Source organism: Lutra lutra, chromosome 15 (genome assembly GCF_902655055.1).
Source record: "Lutra lutra chromosome 15, mLutLut1.2, whole genome shotgun sequence".
Lineage (NCBI taxonomy): Eukaryota > Metazoa > Chordata > Mammalia > Carnivora > Mustelidae > Lutra > Lutra lutra.
In genome coordinates this window covers 68,516,829-68,535,871 of record NC_062292.1, presented here as the reverse complement: position 1 = coordinate 68,535,871, position 19,043 = coordinate 68,516,829, and the positions used below count along the sequence as shown (strand labels likewise).

Here is a 19,043-nt window from a genome sequence, read left to right as displayed (position 1 = left end):
CTGGATTTGCACCTCTGTCCAAAATATAGCTCTCCAATTAATGAAGATCAGCCTAAGGCAGGATCCCACAGTAAATGGTCAATGATTACAGAGAAGAAGAAACCCAGGGCAAACAGAAACTAAAAGAATTTGCCATCACCAAAACCCCTACAAGAAATACTGAAAGGAATACTTTAAGCAAAGAGAGAGTCCAAAAACAAAACAGACCAGCAAGAAACAGAGACAATATACAGTAAAAGTCACCTTACAGGCAATACATTGGCACTAAATTAATATCTTCCAATAGTTACCCTGAATGTAAATGGGCTAAATGTCCCAATCGAAAGAGACAGGGTATCAGATTGGATTAAAAAAAAGCAAGACTCATAGATAATGCTGTCCACAAGAGACTCATTTCAGACCTAAGGACAACTCCAGATTTAAACTGAAGGGGTGGAAAATAATTTACCATGCTAATGGACATGCAGAAGAAAGGTGGGGTGCCAATCCTTATATCAGACAAGTTAGATTTTAAACCAAAGACTACAATAAGAGATGAGGAAGTACACTCTATCATACTTAAAGGGTCTGTCCAACAAGAAGATCTAACAATAGCAAATATTTATGCTCCTAACATAGGAGTAGCCAATTATATAAGCCAATTAATAACAAAATCAAAGAAACACATCGACAATAATACAATAATAGCATGGGATGGTAACACTCCCCCTCACTGAAATGAACTGATCATCTTTTTTTCTTTTTTAAGATTTTATTTAGTTATTTGAGAGAGAGAGAGAAAGCATGAGCAGGGGAAGGGGTAGACGGAGAAGCAGACTTCTTGCTGAGCAGGGGGACTCTGGGATCATGACCTGAAATGAAGGTAGACGCTTAACTGACTGAGCCACCCAGGCGCCCCTGGACCGATCATCTAAGGAAAAAAATTAACAAGGAAATAAGGGCATTAAATGACACACTGGACTAGATGGACATCACAGATATATTCAGAACATTCCACCCAAAGCAACAGAATACACATTCTTCTCTGGTGCACATGGAACATTCTCCAGAATAGATCACATCCTGGGCCACAAATCAGGTCTCAACTGGTACCAAAAGACTGGAATCATTCCTTGAATATTTTCAGAACACAATGCTCTGAAGCTAGAACTCGATCACTAGAGGAAAGTTGGAAAGAATTCAAATACATGAAGGCTTAAAAAGCATCCTACTAAAGAATGAATGGGTCAACCAGGAAATTAAAGAAGAATTTTAAAAATTCATGGAAACAAATGAAAATGAAAACACAACTCTTCAAAATCCTTGGGATGCAGGAAAGGTGGTCTTAGGAGGGAAGTATATAGGAATACAAGCCTTTCTCAAGAAACAAGAAAGATCTCAAATACAGAACCTAACCATACACCCAAAGGAGCTGGAGAAAGAACAGCAAATAAAGCCTAAACCCAGCAGAAGAGAAATAATAAGGATCAGAGCAGAAATAAATGAAATAGAAACCAAAAGAACAACAGAATAGATCAACAGAATAGATCAACAAAACTAGGAGATGGTTCTTTGAAAGAATTAATAAGATTGATAAACCCCTGGCCAGACTTATCAAAAGGAAAAGAGAAAGGACCCAAATAAATAAAACGATGAGTGAAAGAGGACAGATCACACCCAACACTGAAAAAATACAAATAATTATAAGAAAGTATTATGAGCAACTATTTGTCAACAAATAAGACAATCTGGAAGAAAGTGATGCAGTTCTGAGACGTATAAACTACCAAAACTGAACCAGGAAGAAATAGAAATCGTGAGCAGACCCATAACCAGCAAGGAAATTGAAGGAGTCATCAAAAATCTCCCAACAAACAAGAGCCCAGGGCCAGACGGCTCCCCAGGGGAATTCTACCAAACACTTAAGGAAGGATTAATACCTATTCTTCTGAAACCGTTCCAAAAAACAGAAATGGAAGGAAAACTGCCAAACTCATTTTATGAGGCCAGCATTATCCTGATCCCAAAAGTAGACAAAGACCCCATCAAAAAGGAGAATGACAGACCAATATCCCTGATGAACATGGATGCAAAAACTCACCAAAATACTAGCCAATAGGATCAAAAAATACATTAAAGGGATTATTCACCATGACTAAGGGGGGATTTACTCCTGGGCTGCAAGTTTGGTTCAACACTCACAAATCAAGCAATGTGATATGATACACTAATAAAAGAAAGAACAAGAACCATATGATCCTCTCAATAGATGCTGAAAAAGCACTTGACAAAGTGCAGCATCCTTCCTTGATCAAAACTCTTCAGAGTGTAGGAACAGAGGATACATACCTCAATATCATCGAAGCCATCTACGAAAAACCCACAGCAAATATCATTCTCAATGGGGAACAACTGAGAGCTTTTCCCCTAAGGTCAGGAGTACAGCAGGGATGTCCACTATCACCACTGCTGTGCAACATAGTACTAAAAAAAGTCCTAGCCTCAGCAATCAGACAACAAAAAGAAATAAAAGACATCAGAATTGGCAGAGAAGAAGTCAAACTCTCACTCTTTGCAGATGATGTAACACTTTATGTGGAAAACCCAAAAGACTCAGGGCCAAAACTGCTAGAACAGGAATTTAGTAAAGTGTAAGGATATAAAATCAATGCTCAGAAATCAGTTGCATTTCTATACACCAACAACAAGACAGAGGGAAGAGAAATTAAGGAGTCAATTCCACTTACAACTGCAACCAAAATCAAAAGATACTTAGGAATAAATCAAACCAAAGAGGCAAAGAATCTGTACTCAGAAAACTATAAAGTACCTTTGAAATAAATTGAGGAAAACATAAAGAAATGGAAAAACGTTTCATGCTCACAGATTGGAAGAACAAATATTGCTAAGATGACAATGCTACCTAAAGCAACCTACACAATTAATGCAATTCCTATCAAAATTCCATCCATGTTTTTCACAGAAATGGAACAAATAATCCTAGAATTTGTATGGAACCAGTAACGACCCTGAACAGCCAGAGGAACATTGAAAAAGAAAAGCAAAGCTGGTGGCATCACAATTCAATAGACTTCAAGCTCTATTACAAAGTTGTAATCATCAACACAGTATGGTACTAAAACAAAAACAGACACATAGATCAATGGAACAAAACAGAGCACTCAGACATGGACCCTCAACTCTATGGTCAGCTAATCTTTGACAAAGCAGGAAAGACTATCCAATGGAAAAAAAAAAAAAAAAGACAGTCTCTTTGGAAATTGGACAGCCACATGCAGAAGAATGAAACTGGACCATTTCCTTACACCACACACAAACATAGACTCAAAATGATGAAAAGACCACAATGTGAGACAGGGATCCATCCAAATCCGTGAGAACACAGGCAGCGACCTCTTCGACCTCAGCCTCAACAAGCTCTTCGACCTCAGCCGCAGCAACCTTCTTAGACACATCAGCAAAGGAAAGGGAAGCAAGCGGAAGAATGAACTATCGGAACTTGATCAACATAAGAAGCTTTTGCACAGCAAAGGAAACAGTCAGTAAAACCAAAAGACAACTGCAGAATGGGAGAAGATATTTGCAAATGACATACCAGATAAAGGGCTAGTATCCAAAATCTATAAAGAACTTACCAAATTTAACACCTGAGAAACAAATAATCCAATCACGAAACGGGCAGAAGACATGAACAGACATTTCCGCAAAGACATCCAAATGGCCAACAGACACATGAAAAAGTGCTCCACATCCCTTGACATTAGGGAAATACAAATCAAAACTGTAATGAGATGCCACCTCACATCAGGCAGAAGAGCTGAAGTTAGTAAGTCGGGAAATGACAGATGTTGGTGAGGATTCGGAGAAAGGGGAGCCCCCCTACACTGCTGCTGGGAATGCAAACTGGGGCAGCCACTCTGGAAAACAGGACGGAGGTTCCTCAAAAAGTTAAAAATAGAGCCACCGTACAACCCAGCAACTGCAGTACTGGGCATTTACCCTAAAGATACAAATATAGAGGTCTGAAAGGGCACCCGCCCCCCCCAATGTTTATAGCAGCAATGTCTACAATAGCCAAACTACAGAAAGAGTCCAGATGTCCACTGACAGATGAATGGATAATGAAGATGTGACATACATAATATATATATATATATATATATTTATATTATATATAATATACGTAATATTCCATTATATAGGTAATGGAATATTATGCAGCCACCAAAAAAAAAAAGAAATCTTGCCATTTGCAATGAGGTGGATGGAACTAGATGGTATACTGCTAAGTGAAAAAGTCAATCAGAGAAAGACAATTATCATATGATCTCACTGATTTGAGGAATTTGAGAAACAAGGAAGAGGATCACAGGGGAAGGGAGGGAAAAATGAAACAAGACGAAACCAGAGAGGGAGACAAACCATAAGAGACTCCTAATCTCAGGAAATAAACAAAGTTGCTGGAGTGGTGGGGGTGGGAGGGGTGCGGTGGCTGGGTGGTAGAAACTGGGGAAGGTACGTGCTATGGTCAGTGCTGTGAATTGTATAAGATTGATGAATCACAGACCTGTACCCCTGAAACTAATACATTATATGCTAATAAAAAAAAAGCTGTATAAACTTAAGAAAAAAAGAGGAAAAACAAAGATATACATAGATAATTTGGTTTTGCTTTCAAAGATCTTTTCTTCCAAATCATGATATAATATTAGATAAACTGAGTTGACGAGATATTAAGATGTTGAAAACTACACTTGGTACTGATGATATTATCCTCTTGCATTTTTTTCTTTTTTTAAAGATTTTACGTATTTACTTGTCAGAGAGAGAGAAACAGAGAGACAGAGAGAAAGAGCACAAGCAGGGGGAGCAGCAGGCAGAGGGAGAAGCAGACTCCCTGCCAAGCAAGAAGCCTGACCCGGGACTTGATCCCAGGACCCTGGGATCATGATCCCAGCCAAAAGCAGATGCTCAACCGACTGAGCTACCCAGGTATCCCTCCTCTTATAGTTCTAAGAAAGCTTCAAAATGACAACTAATAATAATAAGTACCATTTTTAAGACAGTATATATTAGCCAATGAAAAAGTTATTGTATCAAAGCATCCTATTAGGCATGTTAATTTTTTTCAACACAAGAAGAGCGTTCTTCCGAATATAAACGTATGCTTATTTTAAAAACGAAACAAAAAATACTATCATCCATGGACGAACACTTTTACATTTCAGATATTTCCATCACACACACAACAGGCACATGTACGTTCTTGTATAAAAATGGGCCCAAAATGCGCTTTTTTTAAATAAAGATTTTATTTATTTATTTGAGAGATGGAGATCACAAGTAGGCAGAGAGGCAGGCAGAGAGAGAGAAGGAAGCAGGCTCCCTGCTGAGCAGAGAGCCCGATGTGGGGCTCGATCCCAGAACCCTGGGATCATGATGGGAGCTGAAGGCAGAGGCTTTAACCCACTGAGCCACCCAGCGCCCCCTAAAATGCTTTTTGTTTTATAGCTCAGTTAACTTCAATGATACAAGGAAGACACCTCTCTGTGCAAATAAATCAGGAGTTAGATTACTGACTCAATGGTTTCAGACATCATAAAATCAACCTCCAACTCATTGCTTTTAAAATAACTTCTGGTTGTTTTTTATTATGAATATATGCTGAACATCCAGTTAATGAATCTTGTTTTTTCCAATTAATGAATCTTTGCCTGCTTGTCCTATTACTTCCTTCAGAGAACTACTCGATCTAAAGGGATGTACAGTAAATAGTTACACACGTGGACCAGCTATGTACAGAAGGGAAAAAAAGTTTTTTTAAGGAAAAAAAAAGATTATAAAAATCCAGACTATACTAATAATACATTTCTGTAAATCAAGAGAACACTTTAGGATTTGTGATTTCCTGCACTGTCAGGCAATGCTTCGTACAGCAGAAACCGCGAATCATCTGACAAGCCGACCCTGGCACCTGTGAGATTAAGCTCCGGCACTCTGGGTGTTTGGTGATAGCTATGCCCAGAAATTTTACTCTCTCCCATTTACCATTCCAATATGTCCATTAAGTTCTCATTTCAAATGCTATTATTTCTAGGACTATCACGTAAGTTCATTTTCAAATCTACGTATTATTGTCCTGTTTTCATCAAACGGCTTTTGCCCACTTAAACACTTACAAGCCCTGCAGGCGGCCCCCGCGGCTCCAGCTGCCGCGCAAGGCCGCGGCCTGTGCTGACTCGGCCGGCCGGGCTCTGCGTCGCGCGGCCCGCCGCTTCCCGGTCCCCGCCGCTTCCCGGTCCCCGCCGCTTCCCGGTCCCCGCCGCTTCCCGGTCCCCGCTCCGTTCCGCGGGGAGGCCTTCTGGGGAGATGCTAACGTTCTCCGGGGGGAGAGAAGACTGTTTGCCCGTGGCCAGCGCTTAAGATTTCACAACCTAGAAAGGTTTTTGTTTTTTGGGGTGTGTTGTTGTTGTTTGTATTTCTCTTTACATTTCACTTGTTACCTGTTATGTCCGGTCCCAGGATTTTGCTGACGGCGTAGATTTCTTCAGCACAGAAATAACGGCGCCGAGGCCTCGGCCCCACCCTCTTTGCACACTGCGGCATTCACCGCTACTGATCTAGGAGAGCCCTCAGCGTGTCAGAAGTGGTACTTCTTTTTTCTCTCACGTTACACATATTTCTCCCAATTTATCAGCTGTCCTTCCGCCTCCTATTAGACTTCTTCCGGAGTTACAACGTTTCATGCCTTCAGATACATCTGAAACACGGAGCCTCACACAGGCCGTCGGCGAACCCCCACAACCAGAGACGCACGGACCGCGACTAACCTCGGTGAGAACGAGAGAGAAGCTGAGACGCTACCAGCCCACGGTCACCTGCCCAGTAAGTGACCGACGGAGGGTTCAAACCCAGTCTCATTTCAGTCAAAGCTCTCAACCATTACCGCCAACAGAACAGTCTCTCTAGCTCTCCAGCAGTTTCCACGGCGCGCCTGGAAAGGTCAAGCCCTCCTGAAGACAACAATCGTCACATTTTCCATGAGTTGTTTTTTTCTTTTTATTTTTTTATTTTTTTTTTAAAGATTTTATTTATTTATTTGACAGACAGAGATCACAAGGAGGCAGAGAGGCAGGCAGAGAGAGAGGAGGAAGCAGGCTCCCCGCTGAGCAGAGAGCCCGATGTGGGGCTTGAACCCAGGACCTGGGATCGTGACCTGAGCCGAAGGCAGCGGCTTAACCCACTGAGCCACCCAGGCGCCCCTGTTTTTTTTCTTTTTAAATTATTTATCTACTTTAGATTTTGAAAATAATCTGTGAGTAGGTCAGCTTTTACCTCAAAAGGAGTTTTTCCATTACTCACTTCATGTTCCTTTACTTGAAATACATTCAGCATCTAATTTATTCATATTTGAGTCTTCCTTTAAGCTCTCCATTTTGCGTCACTCACATTTATGTTTACTACTGAGCCACTAATACAACAGACTGATACTATAACTTTATACCAAGTTTTAATACTTGGAAAGACTGATTTTTCTTTGTATTCCAGCAGAAATTCCTTGGCTATTTTATTTATAACATTATTGAGATATAATTCAATTATATCTAAAATTCCCTCTTTTAGAGCACAAATTCAGTGGTTTTTAGTATATTCACAGACTTGTATATCCCAAACCACTAACTTTAGAACATCTGTATAAGGACTCCTGATTAGTTCTGCATTAGGTAGACTTCCAGGTGGCCTTGAGATGCATTTGAAATTTCAAAAATCTCCAAATGACTTTAATTTTGTATATTGCGGTAGGGGAAAAAAAAATCTAAACACCAACATTAACGCCATAATAACGAATCGAATTAATCTATTTAGTTAAACTTTCTGGTGTTACCAGATATTTACAATTTTATTCAAAATAGACCCCAAACACTTACTCTCAAGTTTAGTTCTAAATATATCACAAATAACATTGCTTTCATGAATAAATTTTTTAAAAATATTTTCTTTATTTATTTGACACAGAGAGAGATCACAAGTAGGCAGAGAGGCAGGCAGAGAGAGAGGGGGAAGCAGGCTTCCCACTGAGTAGAGCCCGATGTGGGGCTCGATCCCAGGACCCTGGGATCATGACCTGAGCCGAAGGCAGAGGCTTAACCCACTGAGGCACCCAGGTGCCCCTCGTGAATCAATTTTTTGTTAGATTTTCTAACTCTACACTGATGATATTCACGAACACTTATTTTATTTACTTTACAGTCTTGAATTCTTGCTGAATCAAGAACTTATTTTTTCAGAAAGTAGAAAGTACCTACTATTTAAGCACAAAGAACAACAGCAGTGAAAAAATCCCTTTTACCATGGAGTGTTCACTCTAATACAAGAGCAGGGTAGAGACAGTACAAAGGTGAGTCAACTATTCCACATTTCAAATGTGAAGCATGCTACGCAAAAAACGAAGAGTGTGGGAGAAGAGGAGAGACTAGGGCTGGAGAGCATTCGCAATGTTAACATAGGTTGTTAGGGACATCCTGACTGAGAAGACCACATCTGCACAGAAACCCAAAGCAAAGGAGGTTAAGGAGGGATGTATAGATACCTGAGAAAAGAATACTATCCCAAAGAAGAAACAGTGAGAGCAAAGGCCCTGAGGCAGGACCTTCTCTGGTGTAATCAACGGAAGTGAGGCCAGGCAGGAGGTAGAGAGGCAGACTGGACACATTTTTGTTAGTCCAAAAGATGGGAAGCCATTGGAAGGTTTTATGCAAAGAGGTATGTGACCTAATTCTTCATTCAACAAATATACATTGAGTACCTACTCAGCATTGGAGATATAGCAAAGAATAAACACAAAAATTCCTCTGAAAGGCAGGGTGGGGGGCTATGGGGGGTAGGGAGGGGAAGGGAGGGAAAAAAAAATGAAACAAGATGGGACCTGGGAGGGAGACAAACCATAAGAGACTCTTAATCTCAGGAAACAAACTGAGGGTTGCTGGAGACGAGGGAGGTGGGAGGGATGGGGTGGCGGGGTGATGGACTTTGGGGAGGGCATGTGCTATAGTGAGTGCTGAGAAATGTGTAAGACTGGTGATTCACAGACCTGCACCCCTGGGGAAAATAATACATTATATGTTAATAAAAATAATTCCTGCTTGGGACGCCTGGGTGGCTCAGTGGTTAAGCCACTGCCTTCGGCTCAGGTCATGATTCCAGGGTCCTGGGATCGAGCCCCTGCATCGGGCTCTCTGCTCAGCGGGGAGCCTGCTTCTCTCTCCGCCTCTGCTTGTGCGCTTGCACGCGTGCGCTCTCTCTCTCTCTGACAAATAAATAAAATCCTTAAAAAATTAAAAAAAATTAAAAAAAAAAATTCCTGCTTTTGCATAGCTTATATTTTAAGAGACGAAAAAGACAATAAGGAAAACCACAGATCTGGGGATACCTGGCTGGCTCTGTTGGTTAAGTGTCTGCCTTGGGCTCAGGCCATGATCCTGGGGTCCTGGGATCGAGCCAGATATCGGGCTCCCTGCTCAGCAAGAAGTCTGCTTCTCTCTCTGCCCCACCCCTGTGCCCAACTTGTGCTCTTTCTTGGACATGGTGTGACTGAAAAGCCTTCTGAACACCAAACAGAGAAGTGTGAGAGTGAAGTTCCGAATCTCAAAGACAACAGCACACAGACCTTTAAAGCCTTGAGGCTGGCTGACACAGCCAAGTGAGGGTGAATGGAAATGCAGAGAGGAGGACTAACAACAAATACTGGGGCACGGCCACATCACGAAATAAGGAAGAGCCAGCAAAGACTAAGGAGCCAGAAGGTAACAACGGGGACCTGGGGTGAGGAACCCATCTTTGTAAGAGCCAACTGCCAACTGCTGCTGACCGATCAAACAGAACCAAGAGGATGGGTGGGTCTGCTGGAGGTGGCACTGTGGGGTTGCCGGGAAACCTGCAACAGCACTCTCTATAAAGTGTGAGAGCAAAAACCTGGTTGGGATGGGCTTAAAAGCTAAAAGAGAATCTTAGAAGAAAAATGTAAGACCAAGTGAAGAAGCACAGGGAAAGAGAGAAGTGGGAGTCAGAGCTAGAAGACAAAGTAGAATCAAAGAAGCTTTGCTGCTTTCAAATGTTAAAAACGACAACTTTCTATTCTCAAAGGAAATACAGCAGTGAGGGGGGTGCATGGGTGGTTTAGTCGATTAAGCATCCAACTCCTAGTTTCAGCTCAGGTCATAATCTCAGGGTCACGAGATCGAGTCCTGGTTGGGTTCCTCAGTGATTGGGGAATCTGATTGGGATTCTCTTCCTTCCCTCTCCTGCTGCCCTTTCCCCACTCTCTCTCTCAAATAAAAATAAATAAATCTTCAGGGGCGCCTGGGTGGCTCAGTTGGCTAAGTGTCTGCCTTCAGCTCAGGTCATGATCATGGGGTCCTGAGATCGAGTCTGATGTCGGGCTCCTGGCTCAGAGGGAAGCCTGCTTCCCCCTCCAACCCTGCTTGTGTTTGCGTGCTCTCTCTCCCAAAAATAAACAAATGCAATCTTTAAAAAAAATTAAAAATAAAAATAAATAACTCTAAAGAGTTTAAAAATAAAAAAGGTAAAAGTATCAGTGAGAAAAAGATGAAAAACCACACACTCCTGAAGTTTAATATAGATGTGTATCTATACATGTATAAAATCTCCTAGACAACTACCCAGTTCCAAAAGAATTTACTGAATCATTTTGTCATTTGTCCTGTGACAAGAAATGCTACATTTTTCATACATTAAATTCTTGTATATACTTGGGTCCGTTGCTAGAGCTTCCGTTCTGTGTCACTGAATTTCTGTCTCTACATTCACCACTACCACAATGCTCTAATAATTTTAACTTTGTTTTCTTTTCTTTTTTTTTTTAAACATTTTATTTATTTATTTGAAAGAGAGAGAGAGAGACAGTGAGAGAGAGCATGAGCGAGAAGGTCAGAGGGAGAAGCAGACTCCCCGTGGAGCTGGGAGCCTGATGGGGGACTCGATCCCAGGACTCCAGGATCATGACCTGAGCTGAAGGCGGTCGCTTAACCAACTGAGCCACCCAGGCGCCCATCTTTGATTTATTTCCTAATAAGACTGATCGCCGTTGCTGCTCCTGTCAGAAATGTCACTGCTACTCTTATTTTGCCACATAAACGTTACAAGCTACTTATCTAGTGCATGTGTGTGCATATATATATAAACTTATATGTATATACATCTATATATAAAACTTTAATTTTCATTGTTGAATTTACGAATACCCCAAAGGAGTAAAGGGAAGGGCTTGTGCAGATATTTCTACACTGATGTTCACAGCTCTACGATTCACAAAGAGCCAAAAGGTGGAAGCCATTCCACTGACGTCCACCGGCAGGTGAATGATAAAGAAAATGTGGCGTATCATACAACTGTTCAGCCTCAAATGGAAGGAAATTTTGACATACGCTATAAAACATGGATGAACCGTGACATTAAGCTAAAAGGAAAGAACAAGCCAGTCGCAGAAAGACACTGTATGATTCCATTTCTGCAGCACCTGGAGTAGTCAAATTGGAGACCAGAGTAGAATGGCGGTTGCCGTGGGCCGCAGGGAAAGGTCTTCACTAATGGAGGACAGAATCTCGGCTGCGGGGGGGAAGAGCGAAAACGTTCTGGAGATGGACGGTGATGAAGGCTTCACGGCAATGTGACGTACTTACTGCCACAGAACTGCTTATGCAAAACTGGTTTAAAAGGTAAATCTGACGCTCTGCATATTTTACCATATTAACAATTCACAGATGAATTCTGGGAGAACCGACCTCTTCGCAATGATCCTACTCAAACACCTTTCCTTTGGTTCAAGACTCAGTAGTATGTTGCAGCTTTCCTCGCACACACGTCAAGCCCCAAGCGTTCTTTCTAGGTATCACTCACTCCTCATTTATTACTCTACTGGCCAATCACCTCACTGAATTCTCCGACAAGCCTTCCGACTGGTTCTCTTTGAGTATCAATGTATGCAGCATCATTTACAAATAACAGTAATCTTAATAACTTTTCCCATTTTTATCCTTCTAGTTTCTCCTTTCCAATTTTATTACGTAGTGTCCCCCAGTAACATCGTCACACGACAGCACACCTGCTTCATCTACACTGCAGTGAGTGCGCTCTGGCATCTCCTTATCTATCCACACACACGTGAACATACTTACGTACACTCATTTACATGTCTACATGTATTATACACTTTTACATACTCATTTTACTCATCAAGGGAGTATCAGTTTTTCTGGTTTTTTAGCTACTGGTGTTTCTAGTATACTCCCTTAGATTTCTAGGGAAAAACAACCAACCATACATAGTGCTTTTTTTCCTTTAAATAAACAATTTTTTTTAAAGATTTTATTTATTTATTTGACAGAGAGATCACAAGTAGACAGAGAGGCAGGCAGAGAGAGAGAGAGAGGGAAGCAGGCTCCCCGCCAAGCAGAGAGCCCGATGCAGGGCTCGATCCCAGGACCCTGAGATCATGACCTGAGCCGAAGGCAGCGGCTTAACCCACTGAGCCACCCAGGCGCCCCTAAATAAACAATTTTTGAAAAAGATTTTATTTATTTGAGAGAGAAAGAGTGTGTGTGTGTGTTTGTGTATGTGGGCATGATCATGAGTCAGGGCTAGGGGCACAGGAAGAGGGAAAAGCAGACTCCCCACTGAGTAGGCAGCCTGACACTGGGCTCAGTCCCAAGACCCCAGGACCATGACCTGAGCTGAAGGCAAATGTTTAACTGAGCCACCTAAGCGTCCCTCTTTTAAATAAACATTTTGAGATCATTGTAGGCTCACCTGCAGTTGTGAGAAATAAGAGATCCAGTATACCCTTTACCCAAGTCCCCCCAATAACACCTTTCAAAAGTATACTTACCACAACCAGGATATTGATATTAACATAATCCACTGACCTTATTCAGATTTTCCCAGTTTTACATGTATTCGTGTGTGTGCGTGTGTACATGTGTTCACTTCTATACCGTTTTATCACTTGTGCAGGTGCATGTATTACCACTACAGTCAAGATACAAGATGCTCCCATCACCAAGAGGATCACTGTGCTGTCCCCTTATACCGCACAGCTTCATATTTTTTAACTAAGAAAATTGTAACTGAAGTTAAAGACTGCCAGCCTTGGCTACCAATTGTTAATGCCATAAATGCCTTAAGCACAGGGCTACCACACCATTCTATAAAAATAAAAGATACCTATATACTTGTTTCCATAAAATATAAAGCAAATCTATTTCTATCTTGCCAAATTAAGTTGAAATATGCTTAAGACTTTCTGTCAAAATAGGTAAAAAAAACTTTGCTTTGACATTTAAAGACTCAATACTTTCAAGGACTGATTTGTAACCTTGAAACTAAAATGAAGCCCTTACAGAACTAAATAGCTATTTATTACAAAGGATACATTTTAATCATTAAAAATTACAGATTTTCATTCTTGAACAGTGGTATAATAACACAGTAATATAGCTTTAATTCAACAAATCTAACAGGAGTGTGTGTAGTCCTCTTTGTGCACATATTTAAAAGTAAGCTGAAGCAAAACTTGCCCATACTAAGAAGCAGCTGAGCACGTGCTCAGGGAAGATTATCGTGTCGTCTCCCTTTCTGTGTATCTTTGTAAGGCTTCAGAATACTATGCTTGCTTTCTTCCCATTCTTGGGCTCTGCAAATGTCTCAATAACTTTGGAATTATTGGTTTCCTCAAGGTTTTACAGAATGAAACCAGAGCAGGAACAGGATTTCTGGGTAATAGTATTAACTTCGAGAGACTTCTCTATTATTAATTTTCGATGATCATTAAGTTAAAGTTTTCTGTGATTTCTGTTATCAGATTTAGTAAATTATCTTTTTTATTTTTATTTTTAAAAAAGATTTTATTTATTTATTTGACTGAGATAGAGATCACAAGTAGGCGGAGAGGCAGGCAGAGAGAGAGGAGGAAGCAGGCTCCCCGCTGAGCAGAGATCCGATGCGGGGCTCGATCCCAGGACCCTGAGATCATGACCTGAGCCAAAGGTAGAGGCTTAACCTACTGAGCCACCCAGGCGTCCCAGTTAATTATCTTTTTTAAAAAAAATTACGCTTACCCATGTTTTCACATTTATTAAGATTTTATTTTATTTTTTTTTATTAAGATTTTATTTTTAAGTAATCTCCACACCCAATGTGAGGGGATTTGAACTAACTACCCTGAGCTCCACTAATTGAGCCAGCCAGGAGCCCCTTATTTGCATATAATTAAGCAAAAAACCTAATTTACAACTTTCTTTTAACTTCTACTATATTTGGAATTATCTGTCCTTTAGCACTACTTATTCTTTTTTTTTCTTTTTTAAATTTATTTGTCAGAGAGAGAGAGAGAGAGAGAGCGAGCACAGGCAGACAGAGTGGTAGAGGGAGAAGCAGGCTCCCTGCGGAGCACCGACGCGGGACTCGATCCCAGGATCCTGGGATCATGACCTGAGCCGAAGGCAGCTGCTTAACCCACTGAGCCACCCAGGCGTCCCAGCACTACTTATTCTATTTATTTGTCTTCCCTCCCTTCTGTCTACTTCTGGGTTATACTTGCTACATAAAACCTTCCAATTCATTTCCCCCAGAAAGAACCACTATCTGGATAGTGACTGTCTTTGTTTTCTAGTTCATTTCTGCATTCTGGTTTCTCAAACACTCCTCCTAAGATTGTTTTGTTCTCAGGATAGGAACTGAGGGGAATTTTTTATTTCATTTATTTTCATTCTTTCCCTTTTAATTGACATTTAAAGGTACCTTCCCTTTAAATATAGCTTTTGCTATTTCCTAGAAATTCTGAGGTTCAGGATATTTCCAAACCGTGAGGTCTTTTTGCTATCTGCTTTTATTAATTTCTAGTCTTTCTCCATCCTGACCAGAGAATACTGTTTTTATTCTTTATAGTAGTTTACTGCAAGTTCCATTTCTGTGAAACTGCATCTGTTACAAACTGAAGTGTGTGCCCCCAAAATTCGAATGCTGAAGCCCTAACCTTCACCCCCTAAACGTGGTTGGGTCTGGAGACAGGTCCTTCAAGGAGACCTCTACTTCAGCATAAAGGAAGTTAGAAAGGTGAGGCCCAAATCTAGGAAAATGGGGTCCCTGTCAGAGGAAGAGAGCCCAAAGCTCTCCTTCTTCTGAATTCACAGAGAAGAGGTCACATGAGGACACATCAAGAAAATGACTATGTCTAAGCCAGGAAGAGAGTCTTCATCAGAAACCAACCCTAACCAAATGATCTTGGGCTTCTAAACTCCAGAACAGAGATGAAATAAAGAACAGAGATGGTTTTTAACCCATCTCGTCTATGATTTGTTGTTACAGCAATCTTAGTAGCCTGACACACTGGAACATTTTTGTTTCATTTGGACTTTTCATAGCCTAAACTTTTTTTTTTACACTGTGTGGAATATACTTATTTTATCGGTTAAATTTAAAATTCTAGAAAATGTATACTTCTCGAAATTCAAAAGAGTAACCAATCACGTAGTTTTCAATACTAGCTTTCTATCAGTAGTGATTAGGTTAGCACACTCTCCCTACTCCTGCCTCATCATTCACTTATAGGACTGTCGATTGTTTTTACTGTATTACATCTTTATCCGTTGTATCACCTTTAAATGACATTTTCCAACCCTTACTATAATATTTGCTTTAGCCTTCCCATTCTTCTCCTGGTTGGCTAACAGAAAGAATGAAGGTTGTCTTCCACGTTTTGCTGAAGAATGAACATAATATACTCCGAATTCAAGTGTTCAAAAAAGTTGTTCAATATCCTTTTGATACAGATGAGCTGTCCGACTTGAGGGCATTATGAAAATTGCTATTTTGGCTCTGAATTTTGACAAGAACACCTAGAATTTTATCCTCCCGGAGGTACCTTGATCCTTTGACCTGGATCACAAAGAAGATTATAAGGTTCACTGATAAAGTCTAACACTGCAGTTGTTTCCATGACACACAATCTATAACAATATTAAATGAGACCTAACAAGCCCTTTCAATCTATTTATCGAAATTTTCTATTATTTTTAAATTTATTTTTATCTTTTTAAAAGATTTTATTTGAGAGAGAGAGACAGAACACACGAGTGCAAGACAGACACAAGCAGGAGCAGGAGGAAGGGGCCGAGAGAGAGGGGAGAAGCAAACTCCCCATCGAGCAGGGAGCCCGATGTGCAGCTCCATCCCAGGAATGACCTGAACCAAAGGCAGATGTCTAAACAACTAAGCCACCCAGGGGCCCAGAAGTTTTCTATTATTTTAACAATGTCTTTACATTCTGCTTTTTAACAGCTGAGCTAATAAAAAGTTTGGCCTTTCTATCTGAAGATACCAATTATGCATACTTTTATTTCTTTCCCCTTTTCCCATTGTATCACACATTGCCCATCCTTTTGAACTTTGTTCATTTCCATCTTGTTCCTTCTTCCCCACTGCTTTCACATGTGCTGCTTCTAACTGCACTTTTCTATAATTTTTTTCTTCTATTTGTCTTCGTATGCCTTCAAATGCCTCATATGTCTCCTGTGTTCTTGAAACCGTTTTATCCTTCATTGTTTTTACAAAAGTGATTGTTTTAATTTTTTACAATTCCCAGCAAAGAATTTGGAAATAATATCCTTGCTACATCTGCAATCCAGTCTGCTAAAACTTGTCAGCAGGGAAGCCCTGTTCAGAACCGACAATTATTTTTTCTCAGCATTCGAAGACATAATTCTTTTGTTCCCTAACCTTTCTTTAGTTGATGGTTGAAGGCTGATATTTAACTGTTGCTCCTCTAATTCTCATTGTTTTATATATATTTTTGTCTTTGGCAGTCTAGAGATTCACTTAATGTGCCTCAATACAGACATAGCTTTATCGGTCCTTCTTAGAACATGTCCATCATAAATATTCAATTTGGGAATATTACCCTTCAAATAGGTTTCCTCAATTATTCTTCAGGACTCCAATTGGGACCTATTAGACTTACAACCATCCTTTATCTACTGTAATTCTTTCTACCCTATTTGACATCTCTGGCTGTGCTACATTCTAGGTAATTTTCTCGATACTGTTTTCCAGTTCACTATTCTATCCACAGCAGTGTCTAAATTGAAAGCTAAACTATTATTCACTGAGCCTTTATTTATTTACTTAGGAACACTTTAAAAATTTGCATGTCTTCCTAGCCCAGGGGCCATGCTAATCTTCTCTGTATCATCCGAATTTTAGCACATGTGCTGCCAAAACAAGCACCACTGAGTCTTTAAATGTAAATGACTCTACTTTTTTCATCATAAAAATAAACCGTTCATATCCAGAAAATATATTTCATTGGCTTCTTTTGAAAATCTGCCTGGTTATCTTCGTCTTTTTTTTTTTTTTCCGTTTATATGTGTGTGTGTGTGTGTGTGTGTGTTTTATTTATTATTTTTATTAACATATATTGTATTATTTGTCCCAGGGGTACAGGTCTGTGAATTGTCAGACTTACACATTTCACAGCATTCACCAAAGCACATACCCTCCCCAACGTCCATTACCCCACCCCCCTCGCCCAAGCCCCCTCCCCCCCAGCAACCCTCAGTTTGTTTTGTGAGATTAAGAGTCTTTTATGGTTTGTCTCCCTCCTGATCCCATCTTGTTTTATTTTTTCCTTCCCGATTAATTTTAAATTCTTCTCTAGACAGAGGTATATTTTTCTGGGAGGAAGGTAACAAAAATATATATAAAGGAAACCACGGAGATATTTTTTTTTTAAGATTTATTTATTTATTTGGGAGAGAGAGAGCACGGGCAAGCACAAGCAGAGGGTAGGGGGGCAGAGGGGGAAGGAAAAGAAGCAGACTCGCTGCTCAGCAGGTACCCCAACACAGGACTCTCTCTCAAGACCCCAATATCATGACCGGAGCCAAATCCAAGAGTCAGACATTTAACCCAACTGAGCCACCCTGGCTCCCCACTGGGATACAGTTTTTAAAAAATAACAACAATGAAAACCTGTATTTTAAAATGAACAACGATATGAACAAAGCAGAGAATTAAATAGGAGAACAAGAACACATGTTCAAACTCAGTAGAATAAGGGAAGAAATAAATGCTACAAGATAGGGCTTTTATATTTTGCCATTACTATGAGTGACTACCAAAAAGTGAAGGAGAATAAAGAAAAAAAATGAGACCTTGTGAAACACAGTCACAGAATCTAATGAAAGGGCAAGTTACAGGAGGAAGACAGGAGAAGAATAAAAATTACAAAAATATTTTAAAATATCTCCTTCTAAAAGATATTATCAATTAATACTTCAAGGCAGATTTTTACCAAGTTTGGCTTCAGTCTCAAGAAAGCCAAACAACTGGGACTCCTGGGGGGCTCAGTGGGTTAAGCCACTGCCTTCGGCTCAGGTCATGATCAGGGTCTTGGGATGGAGCCCCATATCGGGCTCCTTGCTTGGTGGGGAACCTGCTTCTCTCTCCGCCTCTGCCTGCCTCTCTGCCTGTGTGCGCCCATGCGTGCGCGCGCTCTCCCCCTCTGACAAATAAATTAAAAAATAAAATCTTTTTTTTTTTTTTTTAAAGGAAAGCCCAACAACTAAATGCTTACTTTCATGTTATTTCTGGTATCACAAAACTTAGAAGTAATCAACATAACATATTACTACCAATTAGTCTAACATTGTCAGTAACACAAATAAGGCATGACACTTGGATTTGTGGTATATTTGAATACTCTATTTTTTTCTTATTTTTTTAAGATTTTATTTATTTGACAGAGAGCTCTCAAGTAGGCAGAGAGAGAGGAAGAAGCAGGGTCCCTGCTGAGCAGGGAGCCTGATGCGGGGCTCGAGCCCAGACCCTGAGATCATGACCTGAGCTGAAGGCAGAGGCTTAACCCACTGAGCCACCCAGGCGCCCTGAATATTCACTTTAAAGAATTCTATATGAAACATGAAGAACTTCTTTATGGACATCATGTGTTAACATTAAATAAGCAGTGGTAC

General features: G+C 40.4%; 1 protein-coding gene and 1 non-coding gene across 8 annotated transcripts in view; both read right to left on the bottom strand.

The window, feature by feature from the left end:
- The window catches only part of ASH1L (ASH1 like histone lysine methyltransferase), a 193,359-nt gene that overhangs the window by 128,093 nt on the left and 46,223 nt on the right, over nt 1-19,043 (bottom strand). The window lies entirely within an intron of this gene.
- Nucleotides 17,192-17,298, bottom strand: LOC125086514 (U6 spliceosomal RNA). The gene has a single exon (XR_007123238.1). It is a non-coding gene; the product is annotated as a U6 spliceosomal RNA (small nuclear RNA).